General features: G+C 33.7%; 1 long non-coding RNA gene across 1 annotated transcript; it reads left to right on the forward strand.

Moving 5' to 3' along the window:
* The first annotated feature begins 330 nt into the window (after nt 1-330).
* Nucleotides 331-2198, forward strand: LOC116403749. The gene is made up of 2 exons (XR_004216581.1): nt 331-497; nt 1810-2198. It is a non-coding gene; the product is annotated as an uncharacterized LOC116403749 (long non-coding RNA).
* Nucleotides 2199-9665: the final 7467 nt, after the last annotated feature.

The raw sequence follows: 9665 nt of genomic DNA on the forward strand, positions 1-9665 counted from the left end.
AAAGTCTAACGCCTTTGCGTCGCTTGTTCCTTTGCACATCGCATGCCCAACCGCGTCGATCTCCTTCATCACCATTCGTTCGTCGGTTTTACCAAAATTTTCAGTCACCGTCAGTTGCCGGATGTTAGTGACTTTGTGGTTGTTAGGGTTTTGTTGTAGTTTTCCTTAATTACCCCTTGGAGTTAAAATAATATTAATTTTTAGATTTTTTGGAAGAGACCAAAGAGGATGGAAGACGGAAAGGAAGAATACAAGGTATGTGGTTGATGTTTGATATCAAATACATTGTATTTAGGTGTAACTACACTATTTGCCAAAGCTTCCAACCGTCATCAATTGCCGGATTTTAGTGAGTTTGGGGTTTTGTTGTAGTTTTTCTTAATTATCCCTTGGAGTTAAAACAATATTAATTTTTAGATCTTTTGAAGAGGTCAAAGAGGATAGAAGACGGAAAGGGAAAGCACGACGTATGTGTGATATAATATGTAGAATACAAGGTATGTGGTTGATGTTTGATCTTGAATACAATATAATTGGATGTAATTACACTTAATTTGTCCTAAAATCAAGAGGATATATTGTTGCTATAATTTAAAAGAATAATTAAATAATAAAAAAATAACTTATATTCACAAGGTGTCTATATGTATAACCTATAATTAAAAACTAAAATTAAAATATTACACTTTACATTTTTCCTTTTTGACCTTGACAAAATTTCAGAGATCACTTTAATGTGTGTGCAACAATTGAGAAGTATAATCGTGTTGAGAATAAAATTTACTAAAAGGTAAAACTCAAACGCACAAAGAAGAAAATCCCTTAGAGAAGCTCGTCTTTGTGCCAAACGAAAAAGAATCTGTAATTGGTTTGATGAAGAAGATGGTTGTAATCGGTTTGATGAAGAAGATAGTCGGCAAGAAGAAAATTCTTTGATTTGCACCGAATGTATGAAGGCTTTGAAAGTTTTGAGGAGGATGAAGCTTGAAGCTCCAATTTTTTCTGCGACTAAATGAAGACTTCGAAGATTTGAAGGGGACGAATAGTTTCAGAATTTTTTTCGGAGGAATCTATGAAAATGGAATATAGGAAAGTTAGATTCTTTTCGACTTTGAAGAGTTTCAAGGGTTTCAAGATGTGAAGATAGTGATAACATTTGAATACCTAAACAATTTCAACAAAGATGTGTTATTTAATTACAGGGTATTTGGGTTTTAGGTGAACAATTGTATTTAGGACTAGATTTTTGAACTGGATAGGGGCATTTGAGACATTCTTGTTCCATTTATTTATTTTTCTTGTTGGCCCTATTTCAAACCCAAAAGTGAAGTAGAATTGATTCCATTTGTTGGGTCTTTCAATATTTCAAACCCACAAGTGAGAAAATGTTGGTGACTTATAATTAAATTGGCTTTTAACCACAAGCTTAAACTTTTAAATGAATTAATGGTTTAATAATATATTCATCATATCTTTCTTTCATCTTTATAGTTAGTCGTTTAATAAAAAATATATATTCAAGAAGATTAAAGCACATATTCAGGGGAGTTTGTTTTATTTAAGTTTGTTTTTTAACTTAAAAGGAATTGCTTGTAGTGATAAGTTGATCACTTTTTTAATCTTATAATATTTTTTATCTGAGCTAAGAAGTTTTTCAGATGTAGGTGGTATTTGTCGAACTGGGTTACCAAATCCTTATGTTCTTTAGCTATTCTATTAGTTAATTACATAAGATATAACTAATGCCATTAACTATGAGAATAGCTAAAGATTATTATTGATTATCTTGTTTATTTCATTTGGTATCAGAGCAAGGTTCGAAATCAATGGAGATGCTCAAAGAAGGCGGGTCAACTAGTAAACCATCTATCCTTGATGGAAAAAACTACTCATATTGGAAAACTCGAATGACGTCATTTATTAAATATATCGATGGGAAGGCTTAAAGAGTTGTTATTTCTGGCTGGAAGCTACTGATGATTACTGTTGATGATAAATATGTTCAAAAGTCTGAAGAGGAATGGACGAATGCAGAAGAACAAGCTTCTTTAGAAAATTTACGAGCTCTTATTGCCATATATGATGGAGTAGATCTGAATGTGTTCAAACTGATAAAAGATGCTTGGAAAGTTCTTGAAGTAGCATTTGAAGGCACATCTAAAGTAAAAATCTCTCAATTGCAACTTTTGGCCTATAAATTTGAATCTTTCAGAATGATGGAAGAATAGATTATTGTTGAATATAATGTGAGAGTGCTGGAAATCACAAATGATTCCTTCAATATTGGCGAGGGAATTCCTAAATCGAAACTTGTAAGAATGGTGTTGTGGTCATTGCCTAGAAAGTTCGATATGAAAGTTACAGCCATTGAAGAAGCACATGACATTACCACCTTGACACTAGATGAATTATTTAGGTCTCTTCGTACCTTTGAAATTTCCTCCCTTTCAATTTGTTCATGAAGAGGTAAATTTTGAGAAAGGTAAATTACCAAATGATAATGTAAATGAGTCCATTGCCCTGTTGACTAAACACTTCTCTAATGTTATAAGAAAAATTAAAAAACACAAACAATCATGGTTTAAATAATAGAGAACAAAACAATTATAGAAAGAGAGATTTTGACAAACCAAATGGTAGATATAGCAAATCATTCAAAATATAAGAGATGTGGTGGTCATGGCTATTATCAGGCTGATGTCTGACTTACCTGAGGAGACAGAAGAAAAGTTTTGGTGCTACCCTATCTAATGAAGAGTCTGATGTAAGTAACGAGGAAGCAGAATATACCAATGTTGTTATTAGTATTACATCTAAAGATGAATCTGTATTTGGCTTTCAAGATTGAAATTGTCAAACAGAGGATACTCTATCATTTGGTCAGTTGCAACGTCAATGGAAGGAGAATTCGCCAGCTCGAGCTATTCAGAAGGAAAATATACAAAAGTTGCTGGATGAAAATCAACAATTATTAACTGTTATATCATCTTTGAAACCAAAATTGAAAGAAGCGAAAATAGAGTATGAAAAAATGTTCAAATCAGTAAAAATGTTGAATTCTGGCACAAATAGTCTAAATCAGATCCTAAATACAGGTAAAAATAGTTCAAATAAGCATGGTCTTGGTTATAACTCTTTGAAACATGCTTATAAATAGAAGAACTCAATAGTTTTTGTCCCAGCAAAAGACGAGTAATAATGAAGAAAGATCAGTAGGGGAAATAGACAATACATTGATCTATAAAAAACCAAATGTCTTGATATGTCACTACTGTGAACAAAGGAGCCATATTAGACCCTTTTATCGCAAACTAGAAAGTGACATGATTTATCATCAGAAAATGTCATACATCTCAGAAGGATAAGCCAGTTGCACATATGCTTAAAAGGACTAGGATGATGTGGAAAATTAAGCAATCTTCTGTAAATTATCATATTGCTTTTACTACAATTAAAACTTCAAATGAAGATTGGTAATTTGATAGCGGTTGTTCGAGACACATGACTGGCAATCGTTCATACTTTTCTGAGTTGACAAAATGTTCTTGAGGACATGTAACTTTTGACGATGGAGCAAAAGGAAGAATTTTAGCCAAAGAAAATATTGTTAATACATATCTTGCTAGACTTGATGACGTGAGATATGTTGAAGGGCTCACAACCAATTTAATTAGCATCAGTCAATTGTGTGACCAAGGTTACACAATGAATTTCTGCAAAGAAGAATGTATTGTGACTGATAATAATAATGCTGAGATTATAAAAGGGATTCGTCAAATTGATAACTGTTATCATTGGATTTCTAACAAAAATATTTTTTGCAACTTGTCTAAGGAAGAACAAACTCAGCTGTGGCATAGGAAACTTGGACATGCAAGTCTCAGTACAGTAAGCAACGATCTGAAACACGATGCTATCTTGAGAATACCAAATCTGGATATAAATAGTCAGTTATTCTATAAAGATTGTCAACGTGGCAAGAAAATCAGAACATCACATAAAAGTATTAGTGAATGCTATACTAATAGAGTTCTTGAATTTCTTCATATGGATCTAATGGGTCCAATGCAAACCAAGAGCCTTGACAGGAAGAAGTATGTATTTATTTGTGTTGATGATTATTCATGGTTTACGTGGGTAAGATTTTTAAGAGGTAAAGTTGAGATTTCTAAAGTGTGTATAAGTTTGTGCCCGAGTCTACAACGTGAGCAGGGAAAGAATATTGTGATAATCCGTAGTGATCATGGAAGGGACATTGAGAATGAAGAATTTGATAATTTATGTGAAAAAGAAGGGATTCATCGTGAATACTCAGCTCCTTTGACTCCTCAACAAAATGGAGTCGTAGAAAGAAAAAACAGAACATTACAGAAGATGGTCAGAATAATGCTTCATGCTAAGAACCTCTCACTACAATTTTGGGCTGAAGCTATGCATACAACTTGTCACATTCATAACAGAATTACAGTTCACACTAGCACCACATTAACAATATATGAACTATGGAAAGGTAAAAAAACCTAATGTAATTTTTTTTCATATATTTGAAAGTGTTTGCTTTATTCTTGCAGATCGAGATTATCATAGAAAATGAGATGTCAAGTCAGATAAAGGAATTTTCTTGGGATATTCTCAAAATAGCCGTGCATACAGAGTCTTCAATATACATACTCAATTTGTTATGGAAACTATCAATGTTGTGATAAATGATGGTGAGAAAATTTCGCTTAGAGGATGTGACGATGAAGATGCAGTATTCATGCAAAATACAAATATTCTTCTGAACCTGTGCAAAGTGTTGACAGTTTGTCTTCAACTAACGAGGATGATAAAAATGATAACAACAACTTTGATCCTCTTCAAAGAACCTTGGAAACTGAGACTGAAACAGAGACTCCCTCTAAACATGTTGCTCCATCATCACATGCCAAAAAGAATCAGTACCCGACAAGTTGTATTATATATCGGTGATCTCAACACTGGAGTCACAACCAAAAAGAAGAACATAATAGATTGTGCAAAGTTAATTGCTAATATCTTTTACACTTCATCTTTTGAACCTATTTTAGTTAGTGAAGCGCTTAAAGATGAGCTCTAGATAAATGCAATGCAAGAAAAGCGTCTGCAGTTTGGAAGAAATAATGTCTAGACCATGGTGCCTAAGCTTGAACCTACCAATGTCATCGGAACAAAATTGGATATTAATAAATAAAACTGATGAGAAGGACTGTGTTACAAGAACGAAGGTAAGATTGGTGGCTCAAGGTTATTCTCAAGTTGAAGTGTGGATTTTGATGAAACTTTTGAACCTGTAGCTAGACTTGAAGTCATATGCTTGTTGCTTATCATAGCGTGTATGCAAAAGATCAAATTATATCAAATGGATGTCAAAAGTGCCTTCTTAAATGGGTACTTAAATGAAGAAGTATATGTTGCACAACCTAAGGGATTCATAGATCCAGTTTTTTCTCAGCACGCGTCCAAATTGAATAAAACTCTTTATGGTCTCAAGCAAAGCACCTAGGGCATGGTATGGATGACTTACTATCTATCTTCGTCAGCAAGGATATGTTGGAGGAGGCACTGATAAAACTCTATTTATTAGTTGGACAAACAAAAACATAATTATGGCTCAACTATATGTTGATGATATCATCTTTGGTGGTTTTCAAGACGATATTGTAAATAGTTTTATTAATATTATGTAATCTGAATTTGAGATGAGCATGGTTTGGGAATTGTCCTTTTTCCTTAGGTTGTAAATCAAGCAAGGCAAAAATGGTATATTTATCTCTTAAGAAAAATATGCCAAGAATATTGTGAAGAAATTCGGCTTAGAAAAATCTCAGCACAAGAGAACACCAACAACTACATAGATTAAATTGACAAAAGATTATGAAGCTGAAGCTGTGGATCACAAATTATATAGAAGTATGATTGCTAGTTTGTTTTTTAACAGCTACATAGACTTACTTTCTAGTTATATTTAACAGCTAGTAGACAGGATATATCGTATGCTGAAGGAGTTTGTGCTCTCTTTCAGGTTGCTAAAATAATTATCAAATATGTTCATGTAACCTATGACTTTGGTATTTTGTACTCTTTTGTTACAAATTCATTTTTGGTTGGATATTATGATGCAGGTTGGGCTGGATGCTCTGATGATAGGAAAAACACTTTAGAAGGGTGTTTCTTTCTAGGAAACAATTTAATATCTTGGTTCAATAAGAAGCAAAATTCTATTTCTCTATCTAAATCTGAAGTTGAATACATTGTTGTAGGAAGTGCACGTTCTCAACTAATTTGGATGAAACAAATGTTGTGTGAGTATGGTATTTCTCAAGATACCATGATTCTTTACTGTGATAGTATAAGTGTAATTGATATTTCAATGAATCTTGTTCAACACAGTAGAACTAAACATGTAAACCTCGAACCCTAAGGAACTTAGATCTTTTTAAGAGCTTGAAAAGATTTGATTTTAAGTGATGTTAATACAAGAAAGTGTTAGTTTTGTGTATCATAGGGAAAAAGGGTAAAACTAAGTTGTTAAGGTTTAAAAGTTAAATAAGTTAGTTAAAAATAAGATAAAATTTGGCTAAGTACGAAAGTTTAGCGTTTTAGCTTTTGCTTAGGCGTTTAGAGATTGCATTGGATGACCAAGAAAAGGAAAGAACCTCTAAAGAGGTTATTTGGCATCTTGGAGATGGGTCTAGGCGTTTTGAGATGGCTTAACGAAACGACTTTAGAGGTTATCATGCATTTGGAGATTATTTTTGGCTTGTGGCTAGGCGAGAAGAACTTCCAAGTGGGTGTCATTGGGTGAGAAAGGTGCTATGCAAGAAGACATAGAGGTTAGTAAGGGATTTTGGACGTATAAGGTTGGTAAGAAAGAAGGATCATAGAGGTTAGGTGTTTTAACTAGGCGACAAGGAAGGGCTATGCAAGGTTGGACATGCATGTGACATGTTTTAAGCAATCGGTTTAAGAAATAATCCAAGTGTCTTAACCATGTTAACATGCATTTTGAGGTGGAAAGGAAGTTTGAAGTGTCTTAAGGAGGTTTAAGGGTGGATTAAGCAAGGTTGAGGTGTCAAGATAATTTCATGCAAGACTTTTTATAAATAGCTAACTTCAGCAAGGAGTTTCTCATAACTCACTTGGACATTTTCACTCAAATTGGTCTTAAGAATTCAAAAATTGTGTTTAGTTTATGACAGAGGGTTGGTGTGTATTTTGAATTCAAGGAGGTTGACGTTTTGATCAAGAGAAGGCGAGAAGGTTATTTCTCGGGTGAACCTGAGCAAGGTTCATTTTAAGTGGGCTACAAGACTCGTCTTTTGGATTTTGGTTCTAAAATTTTGAGGTAAGAAAACTAAGTAATTTTAGAGAAACTTTATAAAAGAAAGTATTTTCATTTGAGTTCTGAATTTTACGTTATAAATCTCTAAAGTAGAAGTAAGGTTCTAGTCTACGTGGTTTTCATGTCTATACGTAGGATGAATAAAAAGGAAGATACTAGTGAAGCAAATGAGACATCTCGCGCAAGAACCAAGTGGAGGGAACTCATTTGGTGATTAACATCTCCAAACAAGAAACCGCGTCATCACGTGAGGAAGGTTCACTAGAGGACAAAGAGTAGGAGTTGGAGATGATGTGACTCGCAACAAACACTTTTTGGCGAGCGGCGCTGACATGCTCAAAAGAATAGAAATTATAGAAATTTTTCGCCTAAAGCTACCTATAAAAGCAATTCCACCTAGAGATATAGGCATGTAGGGGCCATGATCAGGGTCTGCATGGGCTGACTGCGATTTGAATAGACGAAAACCTAGAGAGTTGGTGGCAAGGATTAACCTCCCCACCATGTGTACAACACTCCTTCTTCGACTAGATTGTAATGCGAAAGCTTACAATTTGAGAGAACAAGAGTCCAGTCCCCATTCCCCCTAGCTTGTATTCCACTTTCTTCTTCTTTCCATTTTATTATTTATTTACAATGTATTTAGTTATATTGTACATCGGTCGAAGACCTTCATTATTTAATACAATGCATCCTTATACACTTTTCAATCTATCTATGCCTTTATTGTTCATCTGCTTTTGTGTTCTTTGTAGTTTAGGTCTAAGATGTGTTCGTGATAAGTGATATTTATTTATAATGTTTAGTGTGTTAGCTGAGCTACATTCTACACTTGGCTAGTGTATGTCGCTAATTGCTCGAGAGGGTGAGTAGCAATGACGTAGCTAACACATGTAAGGAAGAGTTTTCTCAACCAGCTGGTGAGAAAACTTCATTCACTTGTATCTCGAAAGGCGAAAAGGTGTAGACTATAGACACCAAGAGGTTGTTGTCCTTAAACGTGAAGTACTCTAAGAAGAATAAATAAACATTACTAGATATAAACCATCTAGCTAGCCTTAGTCATTTGGATTATGAAGGGCAACCAAGTGTGGCGTTTAATGACTCTGAGAGAAGCACATTTTAATCCTAAGATAACTTGGTGAGTTATACCGCATCGAGGTAGTCATATAGCTTATTCACCTGATAGCATGAAACCTTCCTTCACTGCCTTTCTTACGCAAGTTCGTTCGCTCAATCTTCTATATTGCCATAATTTATTCCCCTATGCATAAGCCTCTTGGTGTAAGAAAGTATCTTTAGTTATTTTATTATTCTTTTAACTCAATCGTTATAATGCATAAATGATAAGTAGACCATAGAACTAATGTCTGGAGCCAATTTCCTATGTTCGACCTTGGATCTTCAAAGTAAACCTGCTGTTCGCTTGCACTTGGACAAACAGTAGAAAAACTTGTACTCGACAAGAACTTAGCTATTACGAGATGAATAGATATATAATGAGCATTTCGCATGCTATGATCATGACCCATGATTTATTACATAGAAAATCGCGCAATAAAGAAAGATATGGTGATTATCTTACGTGCGATGAACCTGCTTCGTGACGTATTGCAATTGCACTATACAAATGCAAAACTAATAAGTCCTAGCAAAGACTAATAATCACACACCCGTGAAAAACGATTTTGTACCAAGTCTAAATGATCTTGTACCCAATCCAAACGATCTTGTACCAATTCGAAATGATCTTGTACCAATCTTATACCCTTGTATACATAGTCTAAACGATCTTGTACTCTTGTATCCAACCCAAATGATTTTGTACCTTTGTACCTAGTCTAAACGATTTTGTACCAAAGCTAAATAATCTATTAGTGATAATGGTCTATCTCTAGGATAGATCGTTTAAATATTGGTACAAGATCTTTGTTTAGATTTTGAACCAAGAAGAAAGAAAGAAAATGAGAGATGAAGAAGAAAGAAAAAATTATGGGAGAAGAAATGAATAAATTGCAAATAAGTAGAAATATGAAAAAGAAGTAATAATATGAAACGGAAAAAGTAAATGCAAACAAGAAGAAAAAGAACCGAAAAATCATCCCGCAATAATCAAAATCCAATAAGGTCAAATCTGTCATTTATGAAAAAGTAATTAACTTTATAAAATTTTCTTAAATTGTTATACCCGTAAATATTTAGCACTTTTGTTATATTTACGTAAATATCCACCGTTTTCAATATTTTAGAAAGTTTACATTTTTAGACTTTTTTTTTTTTTGAGTTGTAGATTCACTTGTGA

The sequence above is a fragment of the Cucumis sativus genome, chromosome 5 (assembly GCF_000004075.3).
Source record: "Cucumis sativus cultivar 9930 chromosome 5, Cucumber_9930_V3, whole genome shotgun sequence".
Taxonomy (NCBI): domain Eukaryota; kingdom Viridiplantae; phylum Streptophyta; class Magnoliopsida; order Cucurbitales; family Cucurbitaceae; genus Cucumis; species Cucumis sativus.